The 21,632-nt window shown below is 38.4% G+C and overlaps 1 long non-coding RNA gene across 1 annotated transcript; it reads left to right on the top strand.

The window, feature by feature from the left end:
- Positions 1-2,867: 2,867 nt before the first annotated feature.
- LOC118969216 (uncharacterized) lies at positions 2,868-21,302 on the top strand. Its single transcript, XR_012121733.1, has 3 exons — positions 2,868-3,226; positions 20,241-20,389; positions 21,038-21,302. It is a non-coding gene; the product is annotated as an uncharacterized lncRNA (long non-coding RNA).
- Positions 21,303-21,632: the final 330 nt, after the last annotated feature.

The raw sequence follows: 21,632 nt of genomic DNA, 5'->3' as shown, positions 1-21,632 counted from the left end.
GTTTATAAACGGTTTCAAAGTCATTTAACCTGTAAATTGGCAGAGTCAAGATTCACACCCAGGTCTCCTAAATGAAGCAAGTTTATTAGTCAGCTCTCCTCTAGACCTAAAAACTTGAGTCTCAGACCTTTACCCATGTGATTTTGTGAATTCAGCATCTGGGGTGGGGTAGGTCCTGAGCTGAGGGCAGGGCTGGGAAGCTTCTGTGTGCCTTGTACCCTGGCCCCTGGTTCTTACCCTCCTATGCTGCCAGGGAGAAGGGTCTGGAAAGTGTCCTCCTTTTTTTATATGAACTGAAGTTTAAATCCCTCCCCCACTAGGAGGGCTACACACACTAACACACACACTGGGAGGAAGGGAGGAGACATTTTCTCTCTGTGTTGTTGCACAGGAAAAGGGTTCTCTGAGGTGTTAATAGATTCTGTCCAACTGGAGCTCTAATGAGCCCAGCAGGGGAGAGTGTGCGCCGGCCCTGTCTCAGCAGGTCCCTCTCATGGTGTCATACAAGGCTTCAGCCGTTCAGGAGCCCCTGAGTTCCTAGACTTCCCAGGCTGCTTCTCAGACATGGAACAGAATCCTTGAGCTGGACACCCAGGCGGCCACGCAGGTAAAGAGGAACTGCAAGGGACTGTGGCCAGTTCTCCATCGCTCTGACAGAGGTGAATAAATATTGTTGGGCACATTCGTTGCAGACAGTGACTCCTTGAAGGCTTAAGTCATTGTTCTTGGCACGTGCAGCTCCTGATCCCATGGAGCCAAGTGTGCTCTGGAGCCACTTTGCCTGCTGTGGATCTTGGGAACCTCAGAGACCGCCTTAACCCCCTGGCCTGCTCTGTCCCGCAGGACCTGAACTGCGGACTGCCTTTCCCAGAATTTATCTGGGTTCAGTCATTGGGGCAATAGGTAGGAAACTAAAGGCAATAGATTGGAAGAAGCAGAGTACCCCCACCCCACCTCCAGCGACATTCCAACATCAGCTGTGTCTCCCTAAGGTTCTCCTCCCTTTGTCTGTCCCTGTCTGCCTGTTTCTCTATCTTCCTGTCTCTATTTTTCTCCTCTTCCCCTCCACCTCTGTTCTCTCTCTGTCTCTTTCTCCCTTTCTGTCCTTCCCTTCTCTCCTCTCTGTGGAAAACCTAGCTGTTGGACATGCAGAACCATCAACAAAGTGTTACCAGTCAAGAAGAGGCTAACTGACTGCTCATTTTGCAAGCAAGGACATGCCTATTTTTTCAAGGTAAGCATGGCACTACTCAAGGCTCTGACCCATTTTGGGGGATGATGCTGGCCTATTCTGGGCCCTCCTAGGCATATTCAATCTCAAAGGTAGTGCTTAGGGCATTGGCTACTAACACAATGGTCCATCTCAGAAACTCAGAACACTAGCTATTCTAGTGTAACACTTGACTGTGAAATGGCCACAGATTTTGAATTATTGGCTTGTCTTAAGGACCTTGAGATTCCTGTGCATTCCAGATTGGACCCACAGTATTCTCAGGAAGATGGGGGTTTGTTATTTGTTTTCTTTCTTAGACCTTACACTTGGAGACCTCTGCCCGCAGTTATTTTCCACGAATACAGGCTATGGTGTGAGATCCACCTCAAACACAGGTGTGTAACAGGGAGTTACTCATAAAGAAGATACTGGTTAGAGTCCAAAAGAAGTCCACATACATTATTCAAGACCTATAGGGAGAAAATGCAGTATTTATCTCTGAAAATTCTCCAGTTTTGATGAGTGGGACTCCATAGCCCATGTGGGACTCCACAGCCCAAGTGGGACTCCATAGCCATGGGAGGCTCCATAATCCATGTGGGACTCCATGGACATGTGGGACTCCATAGCCATGTGGGACTCCATAGCCATGTGGGACTCCCTAACCATGTGGGACTCCCTAGCTATGTGGGACTCTGTAGCCATGTGGGACTCCCTAGCCATGTGGGACTCTGTAGCCATGTGGGACTCCATAGCCATGGGGGACTCCATAGTTCTGTGGGACTCCATAGCCCCTGTGGGACTCCATAGCCACGGGGGACTCCATAGCCATGGGAGACTCCATAACCCCTGTGGTACTCCATGGACATATGGGACTCCCTAGCCATGTAGGACTCCATAGCCATGTGGGACTCCCTAACCATGTGGGACTCCCTAGCCATGTGGGACTCTGTAGCCATGTGGGACTCCATAGCCCATGTGGGACTCCATAGCCATGGGGATTCCGTACTTTGCATTTGGTGTGTTTCTCCTGTGCTTAAGTCAACATGCTGGTTGCTGGAAATCTAGACATTCATGAGACTCAGCCATTCCTCAAGCATCTCACATGGAGAGGGGGAGAGAAAGCAACAAATACGTAATTAATATGAATATGAAATGTGCTGCTGCCAAATCATCAAGTCAGCCTGGGCAACTTGGGGCAGGCTTCATCAAAGGGAGTGAAGAGTGGGTAGATCTGGCCTATGGGAAGTACTTGGCCATGTTTGTTGACTGAATGCATGGGCATGTAAATGCCATACAAAAGCAATTTTATCAGCTGGAAAACTGGGGGGGTCATCCAGAGAAGATAGCGTATTCAAGTACATCAGGAGAGAACATGTGATTTCCAAACCAGAGCATCAGCCTGTCTTTTGTAATCATTTTCCTGGCTGTTTTTGAATTGGAATTGGCAATCCTGGAGTGTATGGGTTTCAAAGTAAATAATATGACAACTGTGAAAAGAGTGCCTTTCCCACAGCCCAGATCCTGGGCCACGGATGGCCTCTGGGGAGTGCACAGGAAGGTAAATGACAGAAGGTCCTTACAAGAGAGCCATGGACAAATGAGAGGCTCCCTCACCTGAAAGCCTCGGGCTCTGGGAGGGCCTCACAAAGCATTCCTCCCCTACCCTGCTATTCCATACCCTGCCAGCATGGAGGGCGATAAGGACCAGGAGGGCAGGGCCTTTGCTGCTACAAACAGCACAGAGCCCCACTGATGCAGGGCATTTTATTCAATACCAAGAGTGCCCAGTATCCATCATCCATTCATTTAGTCAGCAGGAATTTATGCTGTCCTCTGCCCTGAGTATAAAATAGTTTGGGTCTGTGCACAAGTGTAGATCCAACTCTGATGCAGAAGCCAGAAGAGGAAATCAACAATAAGGAGAGAAGGTGCAAAGAACTGCGAGGCGAACAGAGCTGTGAGCACAGACTCTGCCCAGGATGTGGGGGCTGGAGAAATTCCATCAGAGAGGTAGGATCAAATGTAAAAAGTTACCTCCTGTTACGTTTGCATTTGAGAATGAAATGTGTGTTTGTGTGTGTGTATTTTCTGCTAACAGGAGGCAGAATGAAAGAAGAAAACAAACCTTGGGTTTTAGTCTATGGCTTTTGAAATCAACCTTGAGCCATGCTATTCCTTCATCAAAATCTGGAGATCCAAGAGATGTAAAAAATAATAATAATAATAATAATATGGGAATTTCTTTTGGGAGTGCTGAGGGAGCAGGAGATGAAAGGTTAATTTTGAAAATAGGCAGTAGGAGAATTTGACATTCAACTAAGATGGTAGAGAAGTATGTATTTATGTGTATGCTTTTCTTTTAAGATGTATCAACTGTTTTTCAGCAGAGGCCTAGGGGTCTGAAACAAGAAGTTGTTTTAAAATAAAGGTTATGAAAAATGTTAAGACCCTGGAGACACTTTACGTCCATTTTCAAAGCCAAGAGATTGTCAGCGAGGGCCATAAGGTCAGCACCAGGCTTCCAGGGACGAACTTGCTTATTTTTTTTCCACGTAAAACTGGGAATTGCTTTTTATATTCCCTGAGCTAAAGTGGTCCGAGTCACTAGTGAAATCTCATTTGCCCATCAAGTCCTAGTGACCAGCTGTGAAAATGTGAAAAATAGATTAAAAACAGCTCTGTCGGCTGTGTTTATGGAGTGCCAAAGAACTGAGCCCAGTTTTCTTGCCAACTAAAATCAAAGTTATCCAAGCTTCCAGGGACTGCATGTTTTTGTTGTCCCAACGAATTTCATGTTGAAACCCTAACTCCCATTGTAGTGGCATGTGGAGAGGGGGCCTTTGGGAGGTAAGTATGAAGTCAGGGTAGAGCCCACGAAGGGATTAGTATGGTATTGCTTTTATGGAGAGACCAGAGAGCTTTCTCTCTCCTTCTCCTAACCCCAAACCTGTGTGTAGGCACCAAGGAAAGAAATGATCCTGTGAGGACATAGCAAGAAGGCAGCTGTCTGGAAACCAGGACATGAATCTACTAATACCTTGATCTTGTACTCTCAGCCTGCAGAATTTTAAGAAATAAGAGTTTGTAGTTTCAGCTGCCTAGTCCATGGTATTTTTGTTACAGCAGCCTGAACTAACTAAGACACAAGCTAACTTACTAAAATGTTTTAAAACATGCCCCAAACTTGAAATTGCCAGCTTATTTGCCTAAATTGTCTCTTGTTTTTGTCTTTCTTAGTGATAGAATTGCCTGCTGCCCAGACTAAAGGCCACTGAGTTATATGTGGCCTCTCCTCAGTGGACACTTTCAGGGACCAAGTCCGTGAAAAGTCCACCCCCTGCCTCTTCCGGACATCTGGCCCTCTTCCTCAGCAGTTACTGCAACTGCCTCACTCTAGCTTCCGTCTTTCTCCCTCAAGCCATTTTTCCATACCACTTTATCACAGTGATCCTTAAAAAACAGCCTTGAACTTGAAGACTCGGTTTGTTCCTTGTTGTCTATGAAAAACAGTCAAAGAGCCTCAGCACAACATGCAAGACCCTTCCCAGTGTGGTCATTGCCCACTCTTTTAGTCTCATCTTCTGCCCCTTTCCCTCCCACACCTGCACTCTCTGCTGTAATTAGAAGGATTTGCTTCTTTCTCCTTCTCTACTTACATGTGCTTCCATGTCTCTGGTTCTTGGCACACACTGTTCCCTGTGCTAAGAACACTTTCTCCTTCCTTCTTTGCCTGTAATGTATTCCCAACACTCAAGGGCAGGAAGAGGGCAAGGCAAGTGAGCCATCTATGGCACACCTGTGAGCGGCTCACTCTCCGGGTCATGTAAGTGCCTGAGAGCAAGAGCCGCCTTCATTTCATTCCCTAGGACAGTTTTCTTACCCTTGTCCAGCTCCATCTGCCTCCTCATTCTTCAATCCAGCCTGATACTGCCTCCTAAGAAGCCCTATTTCTACTCTCCAAGGTACAGACAGTAATATTCTCTTGTTTCAGCTTCCTGAGCTATGGAAAACAATTTCCTCACATGTATCCCTATTACATTCTGTGCACAAGTCTGTACCAACACATATTCAACTCAATCAATCAGACATTTATTAAGAATTTAACACACGTATGAATAAACAAATAGGAGTGTAGCCATTTTGCTCTTGCAAAACGTCCCAAGACAGCTTCTTGAATTGAGTGCAGAGTAAGTATTGATCAAAATATCATACCTACATGGGTATCCACTTATTAATCTACTGGCTTCATACTTGTTTTCTGTATCTATACCAGTAGAGGTTGTAAAATAAGATCCTAAAACATAGATGAGCTGATTGTACAAGTTCTTAAAAACTCTTTTTTTCATTACAGAGTAAAAAGATATGAGAAAGTCCACTATTTGGAGGTAATTTATGAAGATTAGGAGATAATTTCCCTTTTCAGTCCTACAAATTCTTGATTATGTCAAATCCTCCAAAACATCAATGACAGGCAAATATGGATCTACTTGAAATAAATCCTTCTTTAGTTTTGGTGTATGTAAATAGCCAGTATTTTCATGATATGGGAAGAGGGGGTTAATATTCCTTATATAAACTCATAGCCATGGATGTTGGGTAAACAGTCTGGGAAAAAGGTAAAGAACCCTTCTAAGTGGAACAGCTAAGAGAGAACTGCTGTGGTTGTGAGCCTACCCTCGGGGTCCTATAGTTACATCATAGGGAGATTAGCAGGTAAAATGTCTTCATGAACAAAATCCGTCAGTTGTGAAAAGTTGAGTCAGCTCTCTCTATTTCTGTTTTATGAGATTTTAAGGATTTTTCATGGTTGAAGAAAATAAGCTAAACAAACTCATTTAACAGTTGTATCTTATTTCAACCAATATTATGGATTATTTGGAAAACATTGGTTTGCTAATTGTGTTGGTCAGGTCTCTTTGGCTGCAAATGATAGATACCAAAAGAAGGGGAATTTTTTTTATGTGAATAATTGAAAAGACAGTGTATATGGCTCCAGGCATGCCTGAATCCAAATGGCTAAAATGATGATGACATCAAAAACATATTTACATTTTCTGACTCTGCTTTTTCTGTGTTGTCTTCATTATCAAACAGGTAAAGATAGCTATCAGAAGATAGTAGAGTTTGGGTCATATGTCTGTTTCTTAATAAGTTACTATAGATACGTTAAACTTCTCTGACTGCCCAGATCTGGGTTACATGCCCAGTTTTGAAGCCAGGAGTAGGATTAGATCCACCATTACGTTGTGTGTACTAAGAATGGGAGATAATGGTTCTTTAGTTTCCAATAATGATAAAATACTCACTAACCCCATCTGATCCATTTTTCCAAGATAGTTTATTCATTCATTTGTTTATTCATTCATTCACCTTTCACTCTACCCAGTCTGATAGTCTTTGCTTTTCAGTCTGTTTTGTTTATTTATCTTTAGTGTATTTACTGATACAGGTTGTATTTATGTCAATGATTTTGCTATTTATTTTATATTTGTCTCATGTTTTTTTTCTGTTCCTTCTCTCCTGACCTCTTTGAATTAATCAAAAATTTTAATATTCTACTTTAATTCACTAAGTAGCTTTTTAAGCTATAATTGTTTTCATATTCATTTTGTAGTAGTTGTTCTAAGGATTATAGTATGCATGCTTAACATAATCTACTTGGATTTAATAATGTGTGACTTCATGTAAAATGTAAGAATCCTGCAACAGTACAATGTAGATCTATTTAATGTTTCCCTGTGCTTTGTATTATTGTATATATTTTACATCTATTTACTTTAGAAATGCACAAAGCAACATTAACACTTTTAAATAGTAATGTGTCTTTAAAAATCTTAATAAGAAACAACTGATTTCTCTATTTACCATATACAGTTGATTCTCTATTATTGATATTAATGTTCTATAAGGTCACTGTGACACTGAGTTGTGAATATTAAACTGTTCCTATGGGAAAAACAGGGTTAGGTTCCTCCAAGACTTTCGTCACAATATATTTAATCAAGTGATTAATACCAAACCTTGTTTATGTTTATAGACACCTTGGTTAATAAATATATACTGTTCATTCATTAACACTGAACACACACTTGTGCCTGAATGAAGCTTACCTATACATGTATTTTCTCAAAAGGCACCTCACAGCCTGCTTACAGTTAGCAACACTAGATAGCATTTCAGCACTACACTTAGGGGTCATTTTAAAGAAAAAATCACCAATAAAAAGCATAAAAATATGAAAAACATGGCACTAAATAAAATACTGAAATGTCATTTGTTTATAGCATGAGAGCTGAAACAAAGAAAGTATAGAGTAGCCTCAGCTGGAACGATATACATCAGGTAAGTCAAATTTTTCACCACTCTGCACATTTCCATGAAGGACTACAGAAGAGCCATAAGTACTTGTTTCTGGGTTACACATAAATTTTAGTGTAGAAGTTTAATTCATAAATTAGGGATCCATGAATAATGAATATTGACTTCATTATCATTGCTGGTGTTCTTCATTCCTTTAGAACCTAGTTTCTATCTGGTTTCATTTACTTTCAGGTTGCAGACATCTTTGTAAATTCAGGTCTGCTGACAATGAATTATCTCAAAATCTGTTTATCTGAAATTATTTTGCTTTCATGTTTGAAAAGTATTTTTACTAGCTAAAGAATGTTAGGTAGACAGTTCCATTGTCTACTGATCTCCATTGTTCCAAAAGTGAAGTCACTTGTGAATAGTATCATTGTTCCTCATATATAATGTGTCATTTTTCTCTAGCTGCTTTGAAGACATTTTATCTTTGGTTTTCAGCAGTGTAACTATGATGACTTCATATGGTTTTCTTTATATTTATCCTACAGAGGGTTCTCTGAGTTTCTTGGATGTGTAAATTAATGGTGATTAATGTGTAAATTAATAATTTCCTTGGATGGTAAGTTAACTGGCCTTTTCTTCTTTCCTTTAGGAACTCCAGATACACATATGTTAGAATATTTGATGTTGTCTCATATGTTTCTGAGAACTTCAATATTTTTCCAACCTTTATTCTCTTTCAAGTTCACAGGGACTTTCTTTTATTATATATAATCTGCTATTAAGCCCATCTAGTGAATTTTTCATCTCAAATATTATATTTTAATGTTCTAGAATTTAATTTTGGTTCTTTTTTTTAAGTTACTGTTTCTCTGTATTCCTCTTCTGTTCACTAATTATAATCATCTTTTACTTTATGTCTTTGACCATATTTTTAAATATTGCTTAAAAGTCCTTATTTATCACATGATTGAGTTATGTATCATCTTAGTCTATTGACTAATTTTCCTCTTGACTATAAATCACATTTACTGTTCTTTCCATGTCCACTAACTGTTTTTTGTGTACTGACATTGTGGATACTGCAGAAACTCTGGATTCTATTATCTTCCTCCGGTGAGTTGGTTTTTGCTCTAGCAAGTAATCTAATTACTAGCTAATTACCTTTAGCTTGTGACTATTCTGTTTGCCCTTTGTTAGGGTAGGTCTGTTTCAGTTTTTCAGTCTTAGGATGAATCCTTAGTTTTACATGTAAGGCATGGCCTTTCTTAGAAATCAACAAAAAGCCCAAAGGGCTTACCAACACGTGTAACTCAATGAGATTCAGAGTCCAAACTCCAGCTCTCAAGTAGGTCATAGCTGAAATCTCTATTCAAATTTTCCAACTTTCCAGCTGTTGCTCTCTGCTGGGAGTCTGGGCATCTCCCCCACATATGCATAATTCAGATGTCAGTCAAGGATTTGAGGGGAGTTTACTTGCAGATCTGGGGACTTCTCTTTATATGATTCCTTCCTTTTAAACATGCTTCTGTTCCTAAATTTTCAGATATTCTAAAAGCCCAAATTCCTTCCTCTAACATCTCTAGCTAAAAGGCTGTATACTTTTGTTTGAATTCTAGGCAACCTATACTGAGCATACTGGGGTATCCCTCAGGGAAAAGCTATATAAACATAGCTCCCACCCTTCCTTGCATTCAAGCATTGAATCAACTCCAATTTCTGCCTGCTTTTGACCATCCTCTAGTGCCAACGAAAAGGTTGTTCTTTGTTTTTCTGTGTGTGTTTTGTTTTGTTTGTCCCAATCTTATCTGCATGAAGTTTAATCAGATAAAAACTGTTTAACAATTACTGGAATTGGAATTCCCATTTTTCTGTCTTTAATTCATTCATTCAATGAGAAACTTCCAATCTATTATTTGAATTTGTCAGTTGTAGTATGGACAAACCATGGGGAAATGAGGACTTAGAATATTTGGAAAAAACCCTCTGTAGATAGCTGGAAAAGTAATCTGACAGGGAAGAAAATTGAGTAGAAAATATTGTGGGAGACAGAAAAGATTTCCTCTTGGTGAAGTGGGCAAAAGTTAATTGGGATGTAAGTCACTGTTCTCAGAGAGAGCAAAATGATTCTGTATACTCTGAGGTGACCAATCAGTGCTGATAAGGTTTACGATCAATCAACTTTTAGAGATTTGTTTACTCTGGTTTTTTGTTTGTTTGTTTTTAAATAGCTTTAATATAGAAAATTGGAGTTTTAATTTAGCAAAATCACACTTAGTTTAGTGGTCTCATTTTCTCTGAAAATCTTTTCATTGTTTTTTAATTTCCCCTCTTTTCCATTTAAAATAATAATTTTGAGGTTAACATATATCAGTGAAGATAGAAAAATACCTATACTTTGATTGAGTCAAGGAAATAGAAGTTTATTTCTTATTCACATAATTCAGGGCAGTTGGGAAAGGGGGTGTTCCATATGGTAACTGAGGCACCCAGGCTGACAAGTCTCTTATCTTCATTATGTGCTTCCCAACATCACATTAGGAGTTAACATTGCAGGTAGCATAAAGGGAAGTAGAGTGCAGATGAGTGCTCACAGGAGGTGGGTTTTATTTGTTTTAATGAGCTAGGATCATAAAAATTAGCACACATCCCTTCTGCTGACAATCCACTGACTAGAATTCAGATTTGTTTCCACACTGAACTTCAAACCAGATGGGAAATGCAGTCTACTAGCTGTGTGCAGATTTAGGTTTTGGAGCAAAGCCAGTGGTATGCTACAATAGAAATATTTTTTTCTTGAGATAAAGCTCCTGATTATTTCTAGAAGGAAACTGAACACCTGATGTCAAGATACAATGTGATTTGAGCTGTCTGTCATGGTCTGAGTTATCCTGGAAGAATACCTTGAGACAGGTGTTGAGAATGTGGTTTGTTTGAAAGGGTGATCGTAGAAGGCACTGGTAGAAGGCACTCTGGAGAAATAAACTAATCAGGGTATATTAATGAATATTGATTCTGAGTAACTCACAGTGGTTAATCCCACTGGAAACACTTGGGAGACAGTGTAGAACATTGTTCTTAAGGGATGAAGAAGATGGTTTGCCTACTCTCCCCATTTGTCATTGGCTAAGGGCTATTCTCAGGGATGTTAATGCCTCTGCCCTCTGGTCTTCCCCATGCATGGGCCCACAGAAAGTCCTCATGTAGAGAATAACTGAACACTTCAGCAGAACACTATTGGCATGTACCAAAATGGTGAGTATTGAGGAGACCTGAGCAGAGCACCAAAGTATCTGTTACTCTACCAACTAGGAACTGGCTATTAACTGACCTACTATTAACTGACATACCTTGCTTGTATATGGACAGGAACCACCTGTCATCAAGTTACAATGCTATGAAAAAGATTAGGTGTAAACAGGTCTAGAAGGGAAGTAAGTTGCATAAACAGCAGATAGATTCTTACTTCATCTATTCCTGCTGCAGAGACTCTTTCCCTCAATCTATATCTATGACATCAAAGATGACCAGTTAACTGAAAATCAAAAATCGTGGACCTGGTTCAGACTGTTCTGTGCAGTGTACATCACTAATCTGAAATGAACTGCCCTGGTATTACAGTCCTGAACAGAAGTGGTCTGGAAAGATACCAATAAAGGCACATATCCCCCAAAGGCAAAACTTTGGGCAGTTGTTTGATTGTCCACTTGGGTTGGACTGAGAGATCAGCAATTTAGATCCACTCTGATTCATGTGCAGTGACTAAATGTCTGGCTGAATGGCCAGGAACTAGAAAGAACAGAATTGGAAGAATTGGAAGATTGGCAACAAAAACTCAGAAACAGGTATTGGATAAGCACAGTGTGTCAACATGTTTGTGTTCCATGTTAATGCCAAGCAGTGGTCATGCACTGAAGAGGAGGCTCTCAAAAATCACATGGACAATATTACACATTCTATAGATGTCATTTAATCTCTTTCCCCAGCCATCCCGGGCTTTTCAATGGGCTCATGTACAAAGTTCCCACAAGGGCAGGGATAAAAGCTAAGCATTAGCTAACCAATATGGTCTGAGGGGCTAAGCTTCCATCAGCAAAGACCAATGCTAAGCCTTGCTTTGATGCCTTTCTCCAGGGGCACCAGACAGCTGCTTGGTGATTAACTGCACTACTTCCCTTCCAGCATGAAGAAGACTGATTTGTTCTTACTATGTTAGATACACACTTGCCTTCCTTTCTTTCAGTGCCTCTGCCAGTACCCATGGGCTTCATGAATGCCCTATTCTCAGTCGTTAGGTTCCATTGCTTCTGATGAAAGCACCTATTTCACAGCAAAATAAGGGAGACAATGGACTCATGCCCATGGAATTTACCAGTCTTACCATCCATCCTATTACAGTGAAGCAACTGGTCAAATAGATAGGGAAATGCTTACTTAAGGGTTGATTATAGTGCCAATTGGGGGAAAGTACTCTGAAAACCTGATGTTGAATAAACTTTCAATAAGTGACCAATATATAGTGCTGTTTCTCTCAGAGCCTGAATACATGGGTTTGGGAATCAAAATGATACAACATATTGTGTATTGTATATGTGATAACCAACTCATAGATATTTGGCTTCCCATTCTTGCCATTTTATTCTTAATATCTACCAGAGAAATGCTTCCAACAGACTGCACAGCTAAGGTTCAATTAAATAGAAAGTTTTGCCTGCCGCCTGGCCATTTTGGGGCTCTTTATGCCATTGAACCAATAAGTTCTGCTAACTGAAGTGATAGATTTTTATTATTTTGGGGTTTCCTGCTACACAAGGGTGACATTCTGACTCATGCTTCCAACTCAAGATTCTCTGGAGAAGCTATTTTTTATTTCCATGGTCAATAAAAAGTATTGAAATAATCAATAACTCAATAAATCAGTAAATAAAAACAGGGTCACTCAGTATTTAGATCCTTGAAGAATTAAGGTTCCTATCACCACACAAGGTCAAGAACCCTGACCAGCTGGGGACCTGACCAAAGACAAAGGAAGTGTGAAATGGTAATGGAAGAGGAAAGTTATAAATACCAACAGTGACCAGTTACAGAAATGTAACTTTTTCCTTCATGGACTCTGAATAAACATTCAAGAAATGGATATTGCCTTTGATAAACTTCTAGCAATCTCTACCACACTGTGTCTTATTTTGATTACTGGTCATGGTAGAAATGAATCCAGGCATGGTTCATCCCAAAGTCAGAGTCACTTGGCTTTATAACGTGTTTTGACTCCTGCTATGGACCTAGGCATGTGTGATGTTCTGGGATGCCTTTCCTGCAGCAAAGAGGCAAATCTAGAGATTTGGTTCTGGTATAGTCAGAAATGTGGTACAGTCTTTCACTCTGCTCCCTGCCCAGTGGTCATGTCTCCCTATAATCAAATTATAAACTTGTTCTGCAAAATAATAAAGAACAGTGATCTATATAGCATACAGATACACCCTCTCCCATTGTCTCAGAACAACAAACAGTTGACAATTTAGGTTTTACAAAGTTTTCCAGCTACATTGCAGAGAGCTTGAAAATTAAGTGCCTATGGAAGGAGAGAACAAACACAGGCAGCAAGTTATACAGCAGAGTAGATGCTGACTGTCAGTACTTAAAAACATGATTTACTGAGCTGATGCATAGTGCAAAATGGAATTTGCTGATCTAGAGCCAGCCACTGATCCATCAAACACGTGCGTCTGGCTGTGAGATTTTGGTGGGGAGGTAGTTATTATCTCTCTGTGAGATGATCTTACCTAATGAGAACAAAAGACAACATTGAGGCACACTGTGCCATCCATTTGCCGGAGCCCCTGGGTTGAGGTGGACAACTGAATGCTGCAGCTGGACGGGAGTTGCAGCTAAATCTCTGGGCCTGAAATGGCAAACAGTGGCCTTTTCTTTCACTCCCTCTGAACGACCACCGTGAAGGCCAAACAGCGAGAGTGACAGGGGAAGAGAGTCACATGGCTGAGATGTCTGCCGGCCAGAAGGGGGAATTCAATAGCTCTTTCCTTTGAACTGAGCCCCTGTGTCAGCCCTTCTGAAATCCAGTGACATTTCTACCTATTAGTGAATGGAAACCCGTGCATTTCATTCCTGAGCCGAGTGGCGGTGTTTTGTCTGCCATGTCCTTGCTCTTCTGGCCTGATTGTTTGCTGAGAAAAGACAATTAAATCTTCCATTCAATTATGGCCTGTTTGGGTCTGAAGAGCTGTTTAAAACCAGGGAGCCTGATCATATTAATGAGCAATGCTGCCAAGTTTAATACCTGCAAGAGGGATTCCTTGGAGGATTGAGAAGCAGAGCTGAGAATATTGGGATGTCATGATTTTTACATGATAGAAAGCTACTGATAAAATGGCACATTACCCCCAGAGACAGAGACTTTTGTGTTAAATAGGCATGAAAATGAACATATTTCACATAACCTGATAGACAATACCAACTTAGGTGTAATATGCACACATTCTAATTATCTGCCTGCTGTCTTCCTTGTAGGAGGCCCAATGCTGGCTTTCTCTGTATATTAGGGGTCAGAATCAGGAAACTCATAATAAGAACTATGATGTGTGAACACATCCAGATGGTTCAAGGGTGAACAGCTTTTCAGATTAATATAAACTTTGTTTTTAATTTTTAAACACTTGTATTCACTTAAAATGGAATGTGGTCAATCCTCACATGTGTGGAGAATGCAAGATAATTAGTGTGATATCTCAAGTATTGAGTATTCATTCTCTCATTTATCTACCTTAATTCACTCAGTTCAGTTATCATGATGTTTTACCTGTATTGATAGTTCAATAGTAAAAATAGTTCACTCCTGTTTATTGCTGAATAGTATTCTGCTATAAGGACATACCGTCTCTGTTTATCCATTCACCTATGAATAGGCATTTGGATCCTTTCCAGTTTTGAGCTATTACAAATAAAGTTTCCAAGATTATTCATGTGTACATCTTTGAAAGGGCATGTACTTTTATTTCTCTGGGGTAAATACCTAGGAATGAAATGGCTGGATCATATGGTAAGTGTATGTGTGGTTTTTAAAGAACCTGACAAACTGTTTTCCAAAGAAGTTGTACCATTCCCACCAGCTTATGAGAGTCCCAGTTTCTCAAGAACCTCATCAGCACTCAACATAATCAGTATTTTTTATTTTAACCACTTTTATAGTAAGTGTGTAGGGGTATCTTATCATGGCTTAATTTCCCTAATGGCTAATGATATTTAACATGTTTTCCTATTTTTACATATTCTCTATCTGTATATATTATTAAGCATATGACTGGCAAATATTTTCCCCTAGTTCATGACTTCCCTTTCCTTCTCATTATAGTATCTTTTGTAGAACAAAATATTTTCAATGTTTATAAAGTCCAATTTATCCATCTTTTTGATGGATCATGCTTTTAGTGTCATATCTAAGATATGGGGTCCAAGATCAAAAAGATTTTCTTGTTTTCTTCTAGAAATTTGATAGCTTTAGATTTTATATGATGTACTTCTCCATTTATCTCTCTTCTTTAAATTCTCTTGCAATATTTTATAGCTGACAAAGCACAAGCCTTGCACACTTTCTCAGATTTATTCTTAAATATTTCATATTTCGAAGCTATTTTAAATGGTATTTATTTAATTTCAACTCCTGTTTATACAGAAATACAATTTATTTGTGTATGTTGATCTTAAATCCTGAAACTTTGCACTTTTTAGTTCTAGTAGCATTTTTTGGAGATTTCAATGGACTATCTATATAGGTTATCATATTCTTGTCATATGTATGTATTCTTCTGAGAATGTATATATCTTGTCTGAGAATAAAGACAGTTATAACTTCTTCCCAACCTGGATTCATTTTAATTCTTTTTCTACCTGATTGCACTGGCCACACTCCTAAATACAGTGTTGAGTTGGAAGTAATGAGAGAGGATATTCTTGTCTGTTTCTCATCTTAGGAACAAAGCTTTCCGTCTTTTACCAGTAAGTAAGATAATAGCTGTAGGGTTTTTTGTAGCTGCTCTTTATCTGATTGAGGAAGTTCCTTACTATTCTAGGTTGCCAAGAGTTTTGTTTATTTTAAATGTGGAGTAGTTGTTGGATATTTTGATGCTATTTTCCCCAATCTATTTAGACGTTCATGTGGGTTTCCCTTTTTAATTTGTTAATATGGTGAGTTATATTGATGGCCTACTAATGTTAAACCAAAATTGTGCTACTGGGATAAACTGCATTGTGTCCTGATACATTATTTTTATTTAAAATTTAATTTGCTAAAATTTGGTTTAGGATGTTTACATCAATATTCATAAGGGTATGTAGTTTTATTTCCTTAGGATGTCTCTGTCTGGTTTTGAAGTAAGTATAATGTTAGCCTCATAGAATGAATTGGGAAGTATCCCCTCCTCTACAATCTTTTGGAAGAATTTGTGTTGAATTAATATTATTTCCTGCTTAAATATTTGGTAGCATTCACTAGTGCTATCTGGGCCTGGAGTTTTCTTTGTGGGAAAGTTTTATTCTTCACATTCGTATTTAAACTTAAATTCAATTTCTTTAATAGATACAGGACTCTTCACGTCCTATTTTTTATCTTTAGGTATCTCTTGAGTGAGTTTATTAGTGTATGTCTTTTGAAGACTTGGCATTTTTCATCTAAATTGTTGAAATTACTGGCATATTCTTTTACTATTTGTAGACTGTAGAGTGATACTACCTCTTTCATTCATGGTGTGGATAATATGTCTTTCCTCTTTTTTCTTGCCCCTCCCTCCTTTCTTTCCTTCCTACCTTCCTGCTTTCCTTTTTTCTTCCTTCCTCCCCTCTTTTCTTCTTTCCTTTCTTCCCACCCTCTCCCTCTTAATTTCTCTCTTTCTTTATTCCTGACCAACCTGTCTAGAGGTTTACCACTTACACTGATCTTATAGAACCAGTTACTTGTTTTCTAGTTTCTTAAGGGAGAAGTTGAGGGCATTGATTAAAGATCTTTCTCCTTTTCTAATATAAGAGTTTAACACTATTAATTTTTCTATTAGTTACTATAGCAGATGCTTAGGGCCTCTATTACTGCTTTTAGTGTCATCCCATAGATTTTGGTGTTCTTATTTTCACTCAGGTCAAAATAATTTATGATTTCGCCTTTCATTTTTCTTTTCTTTTTCTTTCATAAGTAATTTAAAAATATGCTACTAGTTTCCAAATATTTAGGGAATTTTCTGAAGTTCTTTTAGCTTTATGTATTTTTAATTTAAGTCCATTGAGTTCAGAGAACATACTTTATATGACTCAACTCTTTAAATTAATTGAGACTTGCTTTATGGCCTGGAATTTGGTCTATCTTGGTAACTGTTCTATATGCACTTGAGAAGAAAGTATATTCTTCTGACATCGGGTGGAGTGTTTTGTAAATGTTAATTAGGCCAATTGTGTTAATTAGATCAAGATGTCAAGTCTTTTATGTCTTTATTGTTTTGGGTTTTTTTCCATCAATTATGGAGAGAAGGGTATTGAGATCTCTTCCTACAATTATGGATTTGCCTACTTCTCCTTGAAGTTATATCAGTTTTTTTATTGTATATTTTGAGCTGTGCAATTAAGGAATAAATGTTTAACAGCATTATATCTTCTTAATGAATTGACTCCACTTATCGTTATGAAATGGTCTTCTTTATTCACAGTAATATTCTTTGATCTGAAATCTATTTTGTAGATTAATATAGCTTTGTCAGCTCTCTTGATTAGTTTCCACATGGTATCCTTTTTCCTCTCTTCATCCTTTGTGTCTTTATACTTTCTACTTCAAGTGAATCTTTTCTAGGCAACTTATAGTTGGGTATTACTCCCCCACCCCACATTAAATAATCTTTGTTCTTTAACTGTGATGTTTAGACCTTTTATATTTAATATGATCATTTGATTTAAATTCATCATCTCACCATTTGTTTTTTATTTTTCTTATGTTTCTTGTTTCCTTCTTTTTTTCTTGCCTTCTTTTGGATTGAAGTATTTTTTGTGATTCCTTTTTTTAAATATCTTATTTGTTGCACACACTCTTTTCAAGTGCACACAGAATGGTTGCCAAGATAGGCCATATTCTGGGACATAAAGCAAGTCTCAATAAATTGAAAAGGAGCTAAGTCATACAAAGTTACTAGAGTTCAACCTCTAATTCTATTGGTATGTATTATTACTGTGCCATCTTACAGCATCATAATTGGATTTCCATGGTCCATTTAAAGCAATTAACATCTATGCATGTGACAGATGCTTAGGGCCCCTGTGGCTTGGATATAGAAATGAGAAGCTAACAAAAGGTAAAGATTAGGAAAGATGGCTTAAGGAAACATTAGAGGATCTGAGTTTCTTTGATCCTGGATTTCTCTGGTTCCCTGAAATTCTTGCATGAAATTCTGGTTCTGGCATGATTTTCTGCCACTTAAGTATCAGGTGGTGCAAAGAGCTTCCAGGGAAGAACATAAAGAACATTAAAATTAGATGGAAAAGCAAAAGGAAACATGATTTAAGTCTGTAAAATCCCCATGGATACAAAAAAAAAGGTTACTGGAATTGCCTACTAGATCCCTAAAAGCCAGAACTATTTCTGCACTCTTTTCAATAGAAATACTCTAAAGGATTCAAACAAGTAAGATGGGGTTTAGTTTTATATTTCACCCAGTACAAAGTTTAAGCTTTTTTCAATAAATGGATGGATGAAAGATGTCTGGCCAAGTAGATATGATAGCAGAGATCTAAAATATACACTTGTCTATGGAGTGCCTGGTGAAACTAAGGCTGATTGATATATATACTGAGCCTGACCTGGATTTCCATTGATGTAACCTAATGAGACTGCTGTGATGTAAAAACAGACAATGTGATTTTTGTGTATGTTTTTATAACCCACCACAAATCTTTGTGGCCAATCTACCTAAAGGGGAGGCAAACATAATATGTTAACTTTTGATTCCAATGACTATATTTAAATTTAGTCACTTGGAAGAAGTCTAGGAAATGCAAATATCTCCTGGGAAGGTGATAATACCATAAACCCCAATCCCTTCACTGAAAATAGGCAACATAGCCCAATAACATACTTACTAAGCTTAAAGGCATTCTCATTCCTGCCAGCTGTAAGCTGGTGCTTACAGCTCTCCATCCTAGCTCTTAGGAGGTAAGGAATGTGAAAACAGGTCATTTCATACAAGTGGTACCAGTTTCAGTTCAGTGGAGATCTAGTCTCAGTATCTTTGGATCCTTTCCTATAGTTCATTATTTTCTATTCATTTATGGTTCTTATAAAAAAGAACTCCTCTGAAACTCTCAGTGTAGAGCAAATCCATAAATCAAACACAATGAAATTTTGTTATTGTTTTATTTTATTTTTCTCTCATTTCTGCACATCTCTATTGGCTTGGAAATGAGGTGAGATATACAATGTCTAAGCTAGTTCCCATACACTTGTCTGGGAACATTTTAGGCAATATTATAAAGAAGCACTGTGGGACCAGAGAACTATGCCCCATTCAATGAAATCTGTCATCTCATTTATCTTAGAAAGAACTTCTCATGGATATTTTATTAACAAGACCTTCAGCTACACCATAAAGGCAGGCATCAGAGGCCAGTTACATAAACTAGATGTAAAAGATATGGAACATGTCATTTACAAATCTGATACAGCCTGTTTCCTCTCATTAATAGCCCTATTTCTAGATAAAGCCTATTGACCTACAAAAGCAAAAAAGTGTTTCTAAGCAAATTGTATAAACACAAGCCCCAGGAGAATGATTAAACTACTTAAAAGACAAACAACTCTTCAAGCTTTGCAGGCTTACCCCTTCTTTTAAAAAAATTAAAAGTCATGCTTATCGCAAATGTCTTACCTATTTATTAAGGCAGGTCCCCTAAAGCTTTTTGTTAGACAATGCTTTGTTGACCCAATTCTGATTACTCTATACATTTAGAAGAAACAACATTTTATTTATTTTGAAGTAGTCTATGATCCATAATCCCAGAATAATGATTTTATTGAGTTGGTTTTGACATTTTAGCCTCAACTTTTGTTGAGAGATACTGTTAGAAATAGCTTTATTACTTGCTGTCAGGATTTTGCTCAGAGCATCTTCCACTTATTTCTCATTGTCATAGAGATGATAAACTTATTTTAGAATTAGTTCATGGCAAAAATTTAGTTCCCCTGAGGGATTTACATCAAATTTCCTGTGGACAGTGAGAGGCACATAACCAGCGTGTTTTCTTCTTTGGTCTGGCCACAAGATATTTGAAAGCCAATTTTATGGCTAAACTATATGCTTAAACAATTTCTCCAGGTGATTTGTGTGCATGTGGAAGTTTGAGAAAGCACTGCTCTACATTATTTCTGACAATGGTTTTACCAGGGTACTTCTTCACTCCTCTTAGGGGAAACAATTTGGCAGTTTAAGTCTAATGAGCTCAAGCCACTATCTTCTAATACTACATGTATGGACAGAATGTTTGTGTCTCCCCATGATTCTTATGTTGAAAGCTTAACCTTCTAGTCTTTGGAGACTGAACCTCTACTGAAGTAATTAAGGTTAAGTGACATCATAACGGTGGGATCCTTGATCCTATATGATTAAGATTAGTGTCATTTTAAGAAAAGACACCAGATAACTCTCTTTTTCATTCTCTCTGCATGTACACAAAGATGTCATGTGAGTACAAAGCAAGATGATGGTCACCTACAAGCTATGAGACCTCAGAATGGAATTTACTTTGCTGGCTCCTTGACCTTGGACTTCCAGCCTCCAGAACTGTGGGAGATGCATTTTTGTTGCTTAAGCCACTCATTCTCAGGTACATTGTTACAGTAGCCCAAGAAGACTAATACACTACATAACATTAAATCCATTCTATGCTGGACAGTAACAAGTTAAGTGTTAGAATATGAGGATTTTATTTTTAGTTCAATTATTGTCTTACTGTTTAACCTTAAATCCACTTTTCCACCTCATTCACCTCAGTGATTTGCAAGCTATCTGAATTAGACAATAACTTTAATGAGCTTTATTTCTTTCAATTATATAGATTCTTCAGGGTTAGAAGTGAGCTTGATAGTCAGTCAGTGAAACATTTCATTTTATAACTGAGAAAATTCAAATCCAGAGAGCTAATTGGTCACAGGACCAAGATCAAAGTCTATATCCCTAGATGCTAAATCATGTTTATTATTTCCTGATGCCAGCATATGGCACCAGCTCCAAATTCTTGATTGCCAAGCTAGCTGGTTAGAATACAGCTATATTTAACCACATTTTGTTATTCAGTGTAAGTCGCCTTATGTAGACAGCTAGCCACAATGTAATTACACTGTGATTTATATTTTAAAAGGACACAAGAAGTCAGATAGACCTAAGTTCAAATCTAGCACTGTCCCATAATAGCAGTGTGACCAGAGCAGCTGCCTAACTTCTGTGAAGTTCAATTTCTTTGTCTGTATTACAGGAAGTAATATCTGTGTCATGAGCTGCTTGTGGGAATTTAGTGGATCATTCACACGAAACACCCAGCCTGGTATCAATAAATATTGGTTCTCTAGACCGCATATCTTCTTTTCCCTTAACTCAGCTACCAGCAAGGAGTAAACTTTTATTTGAGTTCCTAGCTGAGTCTCCTTTGCCATCAGTGTGTTTTTGAAAGGTGTTAACCCGACCCACCCTGAAGAAGTGGAAGAAGGACAGAGAACCTGAGAGGGACCTGCTGATGACTGCAGCAGGTGAGAGTGGAGAGAAGCGGGTAATTGCAGGGAGCAGAAAGAGGGAAATTAAAAGGCAGATTGGGGAGCCTCTGAATGAGATGAAGTCATATGTTCTCTGAAGGTCAGCAGCTTACATGTAAAAAGAACAAGAGCAGGAAAATGAATTTCTCTTAAGTGATGGGATTCTGGATGTGATTTATGAGGGAGATCAAACTGAGAGTTATTTGATAAGCTGACTGCATGGTACCTTGGACCTTTGATGAGTAGGTTTCATAAAAGCATGTGATTCATACATACAGTGAGACAGAAGATAAAAGTAAAGCACAAGTGTCACTCTGCATT

The sequence above is a fragment of the Manis javanica genome, chromosome 10 (assembly GCF_040802235.1).
Source record: "Manis javanica isolate MJ-LG chromosome 10, MJ_LKY, whole genome shotgun sequence".
In the NCBI taxonomy this organism is placed as follows: Eukaryota; Metazoa; Chordata; class Mammalia; order Pholidota; family Manidae; genus Manis; species Manis javanica.
The sequence above is the reverse complement of the archived record's forward strand: the minus strand, read 5'-3'. Positions and strand labels throughout refer to the sequence as shown.